We start from the raw sequence: 17,041 nt of genomic DNA, 5'->3' as shown, positions 1-17,041 counted from the left end.
CAGGCCTTGGGGGCCATAGAAGGTTGCAAAGCTGCCCCAGCTGCCAGAACAAGCCATCTCTGCCCTGCACTTGCTGCAAGAGCAGCTGCCCAAAGCAGAGGCACTGTGTTGCCCCTCGCTGGTGGCCTATCTGAACCGCCCACTCCATGCCTTCTGACAGCGAGGGGGAGAACACAGCTCCCTCTGGACCACACCATCCTGAGCATAGCCTGGACTCACCTAACTACTGTGCCCTCCCTTATCCATGGGGGACCCATTCCGAGACCCCCAGCAGATGCCTGAAACTGCGGAAAACACCAAACCCCATACACGCTATGTTCCGTCCTATACATACATACCTGTGCTTGAGCTTAATTTATAAATCAGGCACAGTAGGAGATGAACAATAACTAATAATAAAATAGAACAATTATGACAATATACTGTGCCCGAAGTTACGTGAATGTGGTCTCTCTCTCCGTGTCTCTTTCTCCATATGTTACTGTACTGTCGTCCCCCCCCCTCCTTGTGAGGATGTGAGATAATAAAAGGCCCATGTGAGGATATTAGTGAGGGGAAGGTTATAGGCAGTGATGCACCATTAGGCTGTACTGACCTCCTGACGCTACATCGGAGGGATGATCTCAGCTTCTGGACAGCGGGTGACCAGGTGTAACAGAGGCCCTGGAAAGCGAGAGCCGGTCCCTTAGCAGATGTCAGCCTGTCCCTCTCCTTGACCTACACTGACCATGCACTGGGAGCCATGACCCGCTTCCCGATACCCTGGAACCCAGGCTTGTCCCGTTCTGGCCCAGAGACAGGGGGACACCCAGCCTGCCTATTTCTGTCCCAAGACTAAGTCCCGCCAGGGCTGCCTTCACGGGCTTGTGATCGAGGCAGAAGCGCTCTGCACTTGGGGCTTAATGCTCCGCGGCGACCATCTTGAATTCCTAATAATTTTACCTTTTGTATAATAGCAGGGGGGCAAGTTCTTGGCCTCCCTCTCCTCACCTGCCCCATGAGTGCTGTTGTCCTCTGCCCGGGGTGACCACTCCATTTAGATGGGCATCCTCGATATGACAGGAGAGTAGGGGCAGGTGTCTGGGCCAGGTCGGGGTGGCAGCCATCCCTCCACACGGGCTGGCAACCCCAAAGAGCAGCTGGCAGGTGAGCAGGAGTGATAGGCAGGGGATTAGTGGGGAGCTCTTGCCACGTCCCAGCACCGAGGTTGCAATCTCTTCGCGTCTGCCTGTCCACCAGGGTTCGGGGCAGTGAGCCATGGAAAGGGAAGACTGATATCCCATCCCTACTCAGGGCTCCCATTTTCATTCTGCACTGGGTGGGCAAATTATGTAGTGAGTCCCAACACTTTGTAGGATGACTGGCCATGGGAACATCAATCACCTTTCAGGAAAACCCCATTTCTTCTACAGAAATATGGTCAGAATCCATGACCCCATTAAGCCAGGGTTCTCGGATGTTATCTGTGATTACTTGTAACAGATACTGTGCCGATATGAAATGTTATACCACAGGGGTTTACGTATTATTAAATTCCAAAAGGTGGCCCCACAGGTCTCCATCCTTTCAGTGATCCTTTGTGATAATAATAACAACAGGAAGCAAACCTGAGACCCATGGACGGTCTCAAATGCCACACAATTGGAAATAATGGGAGGAAATATCATTCAGGAATGTTCTGATGAAAGCAAGGGCTGAGAATACCAGGGTAAGACTTGTTAATTCAACAGATAACACGGAGCCTTAGAAAAACAGGGGAATGGTTTTCTAAACAGAAAATTACCTTCATCAACACCAGTGTTGGGGGTAATTTCTTTGGTCATGAGGTGTAGGAGGCAGTGTGTCGAGCCATAGGACCACCACTTCTTATCCTGGAAAATAAACATGACTCAAGACCATGTCTCGTTTCACCTCACTCCCCAGCACTTCCTCGTAGATGTAAGGGTTCCTGTTGCCACAAAGGACAACCCCATCTAAAAATGTAGCCATCCCCAACAGGAGGGGACGAATGAAGAGGTTTCTAAGGAAACTTGGGCTTTTCCAAAAGAGTTGTAAGTCAAACCAAACCATCTCATCTCACTTGTTCTCACCCACCGAAGAGGTAAATATTATTACTGGCTACCCAGAGACAAATAACACCCCAGGATGCTTGGAACGGTCTTACATAATGGTGCTGAGGTTTCTGATGAGGTAAAGTGGCCGCCGGCATGATCTACTTTTTTCTGTAGCTTTTGGCCACCCTTCTATTTCCTACAGACCAGCCATGTGACTCGGGCAAAAAGGTGTTGGCGGAAGGAGTGAGAAGTGTCAGTAGCCAGGAGGAGCAATAGGGACATTGGTTAATAGACCTAAATAGTTGCTCTTCCCGCTAGACAGTGGCCACCTCTCCAAAAAGAAAGTTCCCAGATTCCACCTACAAAACAGTTAAAATCCTAATAGTCCTAAAGAGGTGGTTGTTCTAAGTTTCACCTGTGGGTCGAACCACATGCCCCTCAATAGCAGGAAATGCAGCTTGTACATCTCTTAATCTCCAGGACGTGGCCCAGCATTGAAACATACGTGGTGTGGGATAAACATGGGAGGAAAGAGGATACCAGCCATTACAACACAGTGAAGAATGGAGGGTTTTTCCTCCACTGTCTTTACCGAATTCTCCAGAAATGTATTTTGAGCACAGAGATAAACATGGTAATAACTGAAACCTACAAGACTCATGAGGTCCAGCATGTTTATAATTTCACTGCTGAGCGTGGTACCAGACATGTAGCAGGAGGTCCAGAGTTATTTGTGAATGGAAAATGCGCCACTTTCTGTGACTGCCCTGAGTCAGGTCTGGGCACCTGCCCCTCTTTGGCACAACTGGACTTCATTGCTTGTCCATAATTTTGGGTGCAGGACTGAGGCCAAATCTCAGAGCCTTCGGGAATGTCCAAGAAAAATCTGCACTGCGGGGGGGGGGGGTCCCTTCTTCCTACTTTGTCGGGAAATCCATAGGGCTCCGCATGCCGGTGAACCTTACAGACCCCTCCCTTCTTCCTAGCTGAAGGACAGCAAGAAGTGCCAACAAACCAGCCAGGACTTACCTCTGTGGAGCAGGGGCCAGAGAACTCAGCAATCTCCCTCAACCATCTACTTCCCACTCTCTACTTTCCCTGGGGCCTGAATTATAAGGTCAGAGGAAGTTAAACAACATAATGATGTGCTATGCACAGCATGACCAAGACCCGGCAACCCCTCGTCTCTGCAAATCCCTAATCAGTAGAGGCTCTCTTGATCAAAATGGTTAGGTTGGCCCAGCTGCTGCCCACTTCCAGAAACTCTCCCGGTTTGAACCCACGAAGGGCAGCTGCCCAATAGAATCCAATTCTGGCCTGTTGGAGAAGAGCACAGACCTGCTCCATACATTTGGGGCTGTATCATTCCTCTCCCCAACAGGCCATGACTGGAGGATGGATGGCATCAATCTGATCTAGTCTGTTTACAAGAAATACCAAAATAGAAACAGGAAAGGAGGAAGGCAGTTGAACTGGAATCCCTCCCTGCCCTGTGCTGTTAAATAAACTTCTGTTAGACCCTGATGGATGTCCCCCTCCACCCACAAGCACAGAGAGAGAGAAAAACAGCTCCCACCAAGGGAAAATCCAGCCATCAACTCCCCGAAAAGAGAGCTCTATCAAGATTCCTTGAAAATATAACAAGACATCTAGTTTTAGAAAATACGAGCATTTTCCTCGACACAAACCCATCACTGTTGTCTAAGGGGCAATAAACTGGATGTCAGAAACACCAACCCATGACACCGCCATTTGACAGATCTCTTGCCGCTAGGGGAAAATGCACCCGCAAAAGAAAAGCTGGATTCTAAGTGTTTGAATGTAATGTTTTTCCTTTAAGGGGCAAATGTATTTGTCACCGCCTCACAGATACAGAATAGGTAAGAAGTAAATCTAATTGGTTTTGGTTTTGGTTTTGGTTTTGCAAATATTCACCATGCAAAAATATTCACCATGCAAAAATATTCACCATGCAAAAGGTATAAGGATAAATGTCAAGGCAGGGCTCATTCATCAGCTTCTGCTGACAACAATGTTTTAAATAAGGGCCATTGCTTTTGATGTACAGAGTAGACCGATGGTCCTCAAAGTGTGGCCCCCAGATCAGTATCACCTGAGAACTTGTTAGAAATGCAAATTTCTGCACCTTGCCCCAAACCCACTGAATTAGAAATTCCAAGGGTGAGACCCAGCTATTTTGTGTTTTAACAAGCCCTCTAGAGCTGCCTCCCCTTACCCCTAGGGAGATTCAATTTCACTGGTAGAGAGTGTGATCGGGAGTTTTATAACCTCCCCAGGGGATCCCAAGGTGCAGCAAAGTTGGGGAACCACCAGCTAGGAGTCAAGAATTGATCTCTACATGGTCTCAGAATTCCTTTGTGCCTGGCATTTGCAGCCACTTCAGTTTTGAAGAGTAAATTTTCAAGGAGTTATTGGCCTTTCAAAACATTGATGGAAAAACTTAGGCTGCTGCTAAGTGAGAGCCCTGAGCTGTGGGCCCGCATTCCTGGACATAGTCTCACTTACTGAATCTAGGAGAGACCCTGTGCTCAAACCCTGCAGATAGGTTACGATGAATTTGCTACTCCTTTTTTAAAAATAAAAATATATTGAAGCACCTGGATGGCTCAGTCGGTTAAGTGGCTGACTCTTGGTTTTAGCTCAGGTCATGATCTCAGGGTCGTGAGATCAAGCCCCACGTTGGGCTCTGTGCTGGGTGTGGAGCCTGCTTGGGATTCTCTCTCTCCCTCTCCCTCTGCTCCTCCTTGGCCCCCTCCCCCAAGCTTGCTTGTGTGCATGCTCTCAAAAAAATAAAATAAAAAACAAAAATAAAAATATATTTATCAAGCCATGTAAAATCAACAAATGTTAAACAACCATCAGTTTTAAAAGTGATACTTCAGAACAAAGTTTAAAAGTCTTTGGTATGAAATAGTCACTTTCTCACTAATATTTCACTCTTCTTTTGCCAACTCATCCCCTATCATTTTAGAATCAAAAACTGTTGATTCTATTCAAAATCAAAATCAAAATCTGTTTGATTCCAGCAATTTAACTTTGACTTCCAGGTAGCTTAGCCTGAAAGTGACCCTTGATTGCTTGTTCCTGAGGACACTCGTGTACTTTGCTTCAGTCAGAGGCAACTCAGCCCATGGCTTAGATGCCTTAAGTTCAAGGAAGGGAGGTCCTACTTGGCCTTGGGTAGCAGGAAAATGGAAACCTAGAGGGTGGTCCCAGAGGCGTCGAAGGTGATGGGATGAGTACGGAGGCAGAAAGGCAACACCAGGGCAAGTAAGCCGGGATCAGAGTACGGGAAAGAACACAGTGCCCGTCAGTGGCACTAACCAGGGGTCTAAATTATATGCTAAATTATAGAAGATCAAGCAGCGGACGGGAGGGGCTAGGCATCAGCCGACAGAATAAAAGGAGTCAAGAACTTAGAAACAGGCCAAATCCAAACACTGAATGACAAAAGACACCGATGTTGGCAGTACAAATGTCCCTGATCCTGATTCTGTTTGGAACCAGTCCTGGCTTATACCAGGACAAGGAGACCACAGAGAACCAAGTTCCCGAGCCCCGGCCACCAGTGTAGTGGGGGACTGTATGCAATAGGTATGCCATCCCGGGTTATGGAATGAATCGAGTTTCAAAATCATCCCTGGCTGTGACTGCGTAACTTTCTCTACCAGTGACCACTGTGTGTCTACCACAGCCTGCCCTCACTCTGTTAGAAACGAATCTATCACAGCTGCTGGAGGGTGGAATGTAAGTCTAGGTGTGCTTTGGGTAGAAAACACCAAGCTCTGGGCTAGAAAACCTGGATTTGGATCCTAGCTCCGTTTCTAACTAACTGTGCAGCTTTGGCCAAGTTCTTTTATACCTCTGCATCTCAGATCCTTTCCTGGACAATGAGGCAAGTAGGGTGGGAATACTACATGATGGCTAAAGCAGGTCTCGACTCTAAAAACCACTGGCTCTGCACAGCAGTGACGTTCCCCAAAACCCATACCCAAAGATTGATTTGTCATGTCAGATTGCATAGGGCACCTGCCTATTACTGCCTCCCTGTGGCTGGCAATCTTCCAGACGTTTTCAAGGTCGCCACGGTCAATGGGAAGCAAATCTGATCTTTCAGGTTGTTCACGCGACCAAAGGGTGACCCAGTGGATAGACTGATGCCAGCCTCAGAGGGCTTTTGTTGGCCAAGTTTAACTGGAAGTTTCGCAAGTTTTCCCTAACGAAAGCCCCCGGATCCTGCCATCTCAGGCAGGGAAGCAGAAATCAGAGGCCAGAACCAGAAGTCTCGTTTTCGCCTTGGTCTTCATGCACTGGGGTCAGAGGTGGGGGTGGGGGGCAGGAGGGCAGCGGGGGAGAAGGATCCCAGACACATGGAGAGCGTTCTTCCCTCCTTCACATCCCCTGGAGGGCCAGGCCCGCGCCCGGCCCGCTACGTGCCTCACTGCATTCTCAGCCAGATGCGGGGTGGCCCAAGGGGCAGCCATCTGGACTTGAGAGCCCATTATAGCCATAATAGGCAGCTGAATCTAGTTATCAACGACAGCCTTTCCCAGCCTGCATGTCTCAAGCTGGAAATCACACACTGAGGAAGCATCTGCTTCGGACACGAGACACTGCTCCCACGGGGACCGAGGGAGGAGCAGAATGTGGGGACATGGACACAGGCACACAGGCTGCTGGCTGAAGCAGGTTCTGGGCAAGGTGTGCTGGCTCCTTCCTGCCATCCCACCCCTGCTCTATTATCCTCTCTAGCCTACCTGGAAGGAGCACGTACACACACATCCCCAGAATCACCCCCTCAGGGACACGGCTGCCCGTGGGGCTTGGTGTAAAGCAGGACCAGATGAGAGATACCGAACGTCCGGGACTGTAATCCAAGCAGAAAGCCACCTGCACTGCAATAGTCACATCCACAAACAGCCCAGCCCTTAGATGAGAGGAGGTTGCTCTGGGAGCTGCTAAGGCCCTCAACAGGGGCCGCAGAGAAAACACTGTGCTTACCTCCACAGCCCTTTGTCCGTGAACCCATAGAGGGCCGAACGTGATGTCGAAAGGCTGATGGCCATATAGAGGATGGGACACACAGGAGCAAATTCCACCCTCCTCAGCTCTAGGTGGCATGGTGCCCAAATGCGCCTCCCTTCCCCAGGACGGGTCAGGGTTTCCTCCTGACGTCCAAAGTAGAAGATTAGCACAAAGGTCCTGAGAAGTCCCGAGTGCCCCTAGCCCTGTCCCCCCATGACTGGCCTCTGTCCCGCCACAGCTAACTGGGCTTCTGTGAAGACCCCACATGTCTTCTTGCTTCCATGACTAGCACAGTCTGTCCCCTCTTCCTGGAAGGTCCTCTTGCTGCCCCCCAACCTCTTCAATGTGCTGGAGGCAGGAGAGGGGTTGAGACCACCCCCTCTGAGTGCCAAATCTCCTGGGTTCAAATCCCACCCCTGGCCGATGCTTCCTAGCCTCTCTGCCCCTTACTTTCCTTTCCTGGAGCGTGAGGACGACCACTACCGAGCAGTTACTTCACACAGCTGCTTTAATAACTAAGTAAGCTCATACCTGTGAAAGATGTGAAACAGCACCTGCTCCATATGAGACACGCAATGCTTGCTGGTCATTATTCTACAAATACCTTCCTGATTCTTCTCATCCTCGTTCACCCCCTTCCCCAGCAATTCCTAATTAGAGTGATCTCATTGTTTCTCCATGATGAGTTTAGATGCCTCTCTGCTGCTCTAGTCTTCGAGATTCTCAAAGAGATCGTGACTTATTTATGTTCACATCTCCTGTACAAAGTGTTGGGCATCAAGCCGGCATTTGAAGTGTATTGGATTAAACTGGATGCTAAATAACGGCTTTCACTCGATGGGTGCCACCTATGTGCTGGACATGTTGCTAAGAAGTTCATTTGTATTAATAAGCAATTTCTTTAAATTCCATCTCCTATGTTCTCATAGCTCACAAGTTTGGCTTTCAGAAGCATGAGGGAAAATTGTTACTACAAACTAAAATTTGAGGGCTTAGAGGAAAAAGAACTGGAAAAGTAGAAACAGACAAATATTGGTCCTCTATGGAGAGAGAGATGTAGAAGAACTGTCAGCTTGGAGTCTGTTAACACAAAAAAAGGTGATTCTGTGTGGCCAATGGGCTCTCAGGAAAGCAGACTTAAGTCCAGAAAGAAAGAAACATATAATCAGATATATATGTAAAAAGAGTGGACGTTCCTCAAAATAATAGAAAAATAAGGAATAAAGGGCATCAGCACAAAACAAACCAAAGTAGATGAATGGAGTGTTCTCTATATTATATATATAATACATATAACATACATATGTCTCTCTATATATTATATGTATGTCTATATTGTTGGCATTATAGTAATAATATATATTCTTAATTATGTTACTATTTTATGTACAAATATTAATAGAATAATATAGTAACATATATTATGTATAAAATAAGGAGCCAGTCTGCATCTACTACGGCCCGGGACTGTGAAGACAGGTGTCAGAAAGGTAAACTCTTGGAGCAAAGCCAAGGCAGGAGGAAAACGTTAAGAGAGCAAAGGAGGCTCTTTCCTGAGGGGGGAAACGGGTGCTCGTCCAATGTTCAGATAAACAGAAAACCAGGAACCATGACTTAAGAGGGGCTCTGTCTGGGCGGATGACGGGGAGGCCCATCAGCTCTGCTGGTGTTTGCACCCCTCTACCCAGTGAGGACCAGCATCAGCCAGGTACAAATTGGGGACAAGCTTCATCAAGAAGGAACTGATGACCAAAATAAGTGAAATGATAGCAGGAAAGTCCTTAGCAATTTAAAAGAAGTTAAACCTCTTGCCCAGGCAAACTTTATCGTGACAATCAACATTTTATGGTTTTTAGAAAGTTCTTTCATTCTGTTATTTTATGAATTTAGCTTCAAAATTGCTTATGAGGTTCAGAATGAAGAGTTGATGTGGGCCTCTGGGCAGGGCCCTGCAGAAGTAATTCTTTGGTTAATACAGAAAAGCCGTGTTTATTTCACTCTAACATCAAAGAGGAGAAAATTAAATCATGTGGCATGGTTTTATCCTTTAAAAAAAGTAGTTTAATGTATCCCAACTTCTATCATGAAAAAAAAAAAATGCTGCAGCATAAATTACATTAAACGATGAAAGCCCCATTTAACAAAACACGGTCTGGAGGACTTTAGGACCAGCAAGTGTGCAACCATAGGAAAAAGGTGAAGGGAGAGGAGGGTCCCTTGTTGGTGGGAACCGGGGCTCCAGCCCAGCCTTCACTTCCAAGACTTTCAAAGCATTTCCAGCACCTGAGTCCGGGGCCGAGGCCCGAATGCCCAGCGCGTGGGTTAGGAGCGCCACCCCGTGTCAGACTCAGAAGCCACAACTACAACAGGTTTTCATGTGAATAGCTTTAACTGGAGGCATCCAACTGAAATTCCAGCCATAAACTAATATCTTGCCTATGGTAATTTCTGGAGCCCATGCAACCTAATTCCAACACACCTTTAGGATGATTCCAAAAACTGAAAGCAAAATAGGGACTGGATATCATCATCACCATCATCATCATCATCATCATCATCATCATCATCATCATCAGTGATAGTAAGGATTCCCTGGACCACGCACACACGTGGCCTAAAGATTCAGGTATATCAAGGTAGAAGCACTCTCCATTACCCACTGTGTTCATGTCCTTGAGTCTTGTCTTCAAACCCTCCCCACCTTCACACCCTCTACCTGTGCGAAGAACAAACTCACCCCAAACTTTTCTTGTGTCTTGAAAATTCTGCCGCCTGGGGGCACCTGCATGGCTCAGTTGGTTGAGTGACTGACTCTTGATTTCGGCTCAGGTCCTGATCCTAGGATCATGAGATGGAGCCCTACTTCAGGCTCTGTGCTGAGCGGGGAGTCTGCTTGAGATTCTCTCTCTCTCCTTCTGCCTCTGCCCCTCCCCCTCCTTTCTCTCTCAAACAAATAAATCTTAAAAAAGAAAAGAAAATTCTGCCACTTCGGACCTCAGTTGAATCCCCAAGCATTCTCTTTGGTCCAAATCTTGCTGAATTTAGAATCAGGAAAGGATGAGCCTTGGTCTTAGGGAGGGAGACAGGAAGCAAAAGATGGTGTAGGGAGTGTGGGTGGGCAGGTGGAGCACGTGGGCAGGCAGGGCGGAGCTTGGAGAGAAAAGCAGGTGCTTCAGCTTCAAGGCACCTCTCCCTCATATTTCCCTCCTAATTCACCTAAAATGTTAACACGCCTGGTGCCTCAGAAATTTAATGTTCTTCCGATGACCGTATAGACCAACCTAGATATTCCTTGTAAAAGCAAACCAAAAAAAAAGTCTTTTCGCTCTACTTGCAAAAGAGCAACCCAGACCTTATTGTGTTAAATCTGGCTTCTTGGTTTTAATTACAAATGGTCCCCACATTAACTCAGATGCTTCTGCTGGTTTCCGGAACACACGGCACTTGGTTCAAGTCATGTCTCTCTGGCCCTAGTTTTCCCAAACATGTGGCCTGTTTTGTTCCATGATCCTGGTATGGAGACTACATTAAAGAGGTGAAGAAGCTTAATTTTGAAGTCTCTTCATCTTTCTACCTGCTATTCCCCTCAACTTGATGTTCACTTCCTTACGGCAAGGATTATTTTTACCTTTCTCCACAGCTCTCCTGCTATCGAGCACAGCGTACTGCTCAATGCACATGTTGAATTAACCCAGGAAGAGTAACAGTTGATGTAGGAGGAACTGGACAGTGACAGTGACAGGATTTCAGAACGGGTGACCAAGGGCAAAAGCAAATCCCTGACTCTTGGCTCATTACGAAGTGAGGAGATGTGGGGCCCCTGGGTGGCTCAGTCGGCTAAGCGTCCAATTCTTGGTTTCGGCTCAGGTCATGATCTCGCAGTTGTGGGACCGAGCCCCACGCTCCACGCTCAGTGTGGAGTCTGCTTCAAGTTCTTTCTCCCTCCTCCTCTGCCCTTCCCAACTCATGTTCATGCGCTGTCTCTCAAATAATTTTTTTTTTAAAAAAGGAAGTGAGCAGACGTGAGGGTAAGAAGGGCAAAATCTTAAGAAAGGACTCTAGCAGATAGTAACCTCTTTGACAAGTAATGCAAGAGTTTACAGCCTGTGAACCGCTGTCCCATGCAAAGATGGAGGAAATGAGGGTAGGATGGAAGCAGAGGGAGAGACGTGCAGGAAGGAACCTGAAATGGGTATGTCCATCTTCTGCATGGAGGGAGAAGCTGATATGCACTCTGCCCTCATTGCTTCTACTTCCTCTGGGAGCTTCCAAGCTCAGTTGTTTGCATCCCCGAAGCCTTTCCCAGGCTTCTCTTCTTAATGGAGGGAAGGTTGAATGGAGCTTTGGAGTCAAGGAAATCTTTAATTTGTCCATTTCTGGGACTGGGTCAGATGGGATCGTAAAAAGAGGGACATCAGCTCCTCTGCACAGGGTAGTTGAGTTCAAAGTTGACCTCTACTCCCAAGAAGCAAGAAGTAAGGTCAGAATGTTTGGGGAGGCTTGTAGGTCTCGATGGAGAGCGGCCATGACCCTCTTCTCTCACGCTGTTGCATCCCTCTCAAAGATCTCTTCTGGAAGGTTCACAGAAGCTGCTGGTTTGTAATCTCCCTTCCTCTCCCTCCAGCAGGTGGCGCAATAAGATTCAAGATGGTTTGGAAAATCTTCAAGACCCTAGTTCCTGGGAAGATTGGTTTGGGGAGAAGAAGCCTCAACTCAGCCCCTACACATAAGGAAAGAATTTGTGGGAAACACTGAGCATGGAATAGGCATGTATTGGCTAAGTTAAAATAGTCTGAGACTAAAGAGGTAGGAATAATAAGAGGGGTAGGGGGTTTGTGGTGGCCTGGATAGAAAAGCATTTCATTAGACAGTTTTCTTCCTTAAAAGACTAGACAGAGACATTTCAAAATGTTAATAGGTTGATAAGACCACAGGTCATTTTTTCACTATTTTCCTTACACTTTTCCATATTTTCCAAATTTACTGCATGAAGCAGACCTTAATGTCATACCTACCAAATATTAAACATCATTACAAAGATCTTTTATATCAATATTTATTCAATATCCCTTTAAGTTATACTGATTCTATTTTCTACCCTTGTGAGTGACAAAATTTTACATTTCTTCAATGATTGGGCATGTTGGAGATCATTGTGTACATTGCTGTAAATATCATGTGTCCTGGACACCAGACTGGTAAGACATACAGAACATGAACTCTTCTACATCAGTGCGATAGGGTTGTTTCCATGTCAGTCTTCTAATTCTCCCAGGTTAAAGCATTTCTTTTATTTATCAAACAAAGACATATCCTAGAAAGGTTTTAAACGATGGGGTCACATGAATACTAATCTGGTGGTGTGAGGAGAGACCAAGGTCGGGAAATCAGATAGGATTTCGTTATCATGGTTTAGGCATGCGAGTGTTAAGGAAGAAATGGAAGCAAGGAATATTCTAGGGGACAGGTTCAGAGGGTTTAGTGATGGATAAGTAGGTCAAGGAGAAAAAGAGGAATCAGTGACAGTGACAAGGCTAAGCAGCTGGAAAAATTTGAGTATTGGCAAGAGAAGTAAATCAAATGGTGAAGATGGTAGATTAAGACAGGTGTCATGTTACTGGAAGTTTTAAAATAGATTAACAGGATATATTTTGGATCATTAAAATAGTGTAACTCCCAGTAATGAATATAGCAAACATTAAAATTACAGCAATTTTTTATTTTTAAAAATATACAAATTACCTATTTATAAAAATTGGAAATAAAAAATTGAGTAACGTTGACCCAAAAGAAAGGGCTCCACAGGGCCTCTTTAAAAAAGTCCCCATCATGGGTTGAACCATGGCCGCCAAAATGATGTAAGTCCTAACCCCAGATCCCTATGAATGTGACTTACTTCCAAATAGGGTCTCTGGAGATGTAATCAATTTAAGATGAGCTCATACTGAATTAGGTGGGCCCTGATCCAATGTGACCAGACAAGAAGACACACAAAAACATGGAAGGGAGAGAGCTGGGTACAAGCAAGCCTCGGCAGACCACCGCCACCAGCCAAGGAGTGTCTGGAGCTACTGGAAGCTGGGAGATTCCTTCTCCAGAGGCTCAGGAGAGAACATGGCCCTGGTCAACACCTTGATTTCAGACTTCCAGCCTCCTGAACTATGAGAGAATACGTTTTTGTTGTTCTAAACCACCCACTTTGTTATGGCAGCCCTAAAAAACTAATACAGTCCCCCTTGAGCACTCAGAGCAAGAGAGGAGAGGTGGATGTTTGGTTTTGTAGGTGGGGTGGGTATTACAGGCCTCTATCACTAAGGAGATCCACATACTGTGTAAAGTTACCCATTAAACAGACGGGGAGATTAGGAGTGTATTAGTTCAATAACGCTGTATGCTTTTTCCCTGATAAGGGTGGCCACAACTGTTACCTTATCACTATGTGCTGAAAGCTGAAGTCTCATTACCAGAAATAAGGAGATGTTAGCCAGCCCACTTGCTTTAGCCATCCCACCAAAGAAACACGTCCTGGGCACCTCATTGCACCCCTTCCTCTCTGGTAGAGGCAGCTGGGTTTTGGAAGCCCGACAAGCTCACAAAATGTCTGTTTTAATATAAAATAGAAAGACAAAAGTTCAGCTATAAATCGAGAATGAGCCAGTTGAGGGGGCATGAAAGGGGAAAAAGAGTCAACTTAACAACTAATATGGGATAACCATTACAAGCACGGATATACCCTATAGGCTATGGTTTTCCCAGCTCAAAATATCAGTAATATATTTGGCATTATCTTAAAAACACTCTCACCTTTTCAGTTTGATAAGGGAAGCACTGACGTCCTCTTGGTTATTAATTAATAGGAAAATTAAAAGTCTGAGTTATGTAAGTTTTCAGGGGAGATTATTTAACTCGCTATTTTTTCCTAATTCAGTTTTAATTCAGAAAACATGTAGTAAGCACTTATCATGAGTCAGGCACTGTGTTGCATGCTGAAGACACCAAAAATTTTTTCAAGACCCTCTCTCAAGGAGTATGCACACCAGTGGGAGAAAGAGACAAATAAATCATTAAAAGGATACTGACATCTTTAAAAACTGCAGTGTAATAATGGCTCCTGTTGGAGGGTATAATAATAATAGTAGTAGTAGTAATAATAACGTCAAATGAACTATATGTTTTACATGCATTGAGGGAGCAGACAGAAAAGTCTGGAAAGATACAGGGCACCTGCCTGTCCTGTTGGCATACTCCTATTCCTCCAAGGGGGACAAAGAAAGAGCCAAGGGAGGGAGAATGGGCCAGCAAGAGAAGAAACATAGTCTGTGCCAGAACCTAGCACCTTAGTTCATGTTTTCTTTGGAGAAATGCAAACAACACAGGGGAGATGTGGGAGAGTAAGAGAGGCCAGGGTTGTGTCTTGAAAATGTATGTGAGTGAACCTCATTCTCTGAGCCAGGTGTTTTCAAATTGGTGTCCATAAACATAATGGGGGGATTTTGAACTTCTCTATAAGAAAGCATGCACACAGGAAGCCTGGGTGGCTTGGTTGGATAAGTGTCTGCCTTCGGCTCAGGTCATGATCCCAGGGTCCTGGGGTGGAGCTCCTGCATGGGGCTCCTTGTCAAGAGGGAGCCTGCTTCTCCCTCTGCCTGCCCCTCCCCCTGCTCGTGCTCTCTCTCTCTCTCTCTCTCTCACAAATAAATAAAATCTTAAAAAAAAAAGAAAAAGCATGCATGCATGTGCTTGTGCTTTGTTTTAAATATAATCTAAAAAATTATATTAACATATTCGGACCATCTGGATAAACCACCTTATAAGAGAGCACTGCCAATGATTTTAGACTTTGCATTTGCATTTATAATAACATTTGTACCAATTAGTGCTTATTTGATTGTAGCCTGTCACACAGTAAGAGGGGTGAACATTCAGTAACTCTTAGCCGCCTGTTTCTGCATAGTAGTGTCTGTGGCAGAGATTACTGGTTGTCTCCTAAGTTTCTCCTTTTCCAAAGTAATGAAACCCTAAAAACTTATGTGCCAAGGTGGGCACATAGCTGTTCAGAAAAAGAAAAAACAAAAAACAAAAAACAAAAACATTGCCCAGTCTTGCTTGAAGCCAGCTCAAGTTCAAGTCAATGAATTGTAAGCAGAAATATCTTGTGGCAGCTTCCAGGAACCTTTCTTAAAAGCAAGGTGATTTTCTCTATATGTCCATAAGGTTAAGTTTGCCACTGTGCTGTTCAAATGTCCCATGTCCTTATTGATTCTTAACTGATTCCACTAATTACTGATATGGGTGAATTAACATTTTCCACTGTAATTCTGGATGTCTGTTTTTTCTTATTTCAAGTTTCACCTTATAAATATCAAGTTCATGTTTGGGGGAACAACATTAAAATATTTGGATCATCTCAGTAACCATCATTTAGTAGAGAAATGTCACATGATTTCCTCGTTTCCATTTGTATTTATATTTATAATCATTTTAGTGCCAAGTAGCACTCTTTTTAAAAAAAAAAAATCCAGTCTGACAGTTCTTGACTTTTATTTATTTTTTTTAAAGATTTTATTTATTTATTCATGAGAGACAGAGAGAGAGAGAGAGAGAGAGAGGCAGAGGGAGAAGCAGGCTCCCAAGGAGCAGGGAGCCCGATGTGGGACTCGATCCCAGGACTCTGGGATCATGACCTGAGCCGAACGCAGACGCTTAAGCATCTGAGTCACCCAGGCGCCCAGTTCTTGACTTTTAATTAGAGTATTTAGTCATTTATATACACAATTCCTGATCTATTTGGACTTAAATTTCCATCTTATTTTGTACTTTCTGCTTTCCCCATCTTTCTCTCTCCCTTTTTAGATTTATTGATTTTTCCATTTTGATTCTTATCCTGTACTATTTTGTAAATCATCCTCTCTTATATAATCCTTTTAGTAGTTACCCCAGACATGATGACATGAATCTTAATTTATGGGCATATAATGTTAATTAGAGTCTTTACCCTTTTCTTGGGCTATAAGAGAACCTCAGAACAATTTACCACACTACCACTTTGAAAGCTCAGTGCTTTATTACGGTGCATTAAATATTTTATTTTCCAAATCTATTTTATACAGCCTGTATTCATTTAGATGTGCCCACATATTTACTACTTTCTCGGCCCTTCATTCCTTCCTGCATCTTCGTCCTACATCTAGGAACATTTCTTTCTGCCTTAAGTACATCCTTTAGAATTATATTTAGAGCAGAACAAAATCTACTTTGTGTTTATTTGTCTGAAAATGTTTTTATTTTACTGTGTATAGAATTTTAGGTTGACACTTATTTTCTTTCAGAATATTGAAGATATGCCACTGTTTTCTGGTTTCCATCATTGCTGCTTAAAACCCAACTAAAAATGTACAGATCACTCCTTTGAATATAATAAGCCTTCCCCTCAATCTGCTGTCTCAAAAAAATTTTTTTTAACTGCTTGTTATGGAAAATTTAAAACATATTCATAATTAGAAAGGCTCATCTAATAAACACTTTTATGCCCACATCCCAGGTTCAACACTTATCAACATTTTGCCACTTTTGTGTCATTTCTTCCCACACACGCAGACATGGATGCACTTGCTTTAGTATTTTAATTCATTTTTACTGGAGGATTTTAGAACAGATACAAAATACAAGCTCACGTCTTTTCATCTATAAACACTTCAGTATGTACCTCTAATGAATAAGGGCTTCATTAACATAAGCATTTGCCATCATCACAACCAGTAAAATTAACAAAACACCTGAAATCTTCGACTACCCATTTTCTGTTCAAATTTCCCACTTGTCCCAGAGGTGATTTTCACAGTTGGTTTGTGGCAATCAGGAACTAAAGAAGCCCACATTTTATTTTATTTTTTTAATTTTAATTTTTTATTGTTATGTTAATCACCATACATTACATAATT

The sequence above is a fragment of the Callorhinus ursinus genome, unplaced genomic scaffold (assembly GCF_003265705.2).
Source record: "Callorhinus ursinus isolate GAN/ISIS: 27379988/994484 unplaced genomic scaffold, GSC_fseal_2.0 scaffold54, whole genome shotgun sequence".
Taxonomy (NCBI): Eukaryota; Metazoa; Chordata; class Mammalia; order Carnivora; family Otariidae; genus Callorhinus; species Callorhinus ursinus.
This window is presented reverse-complemented; position numbering follows the sequence as displayed.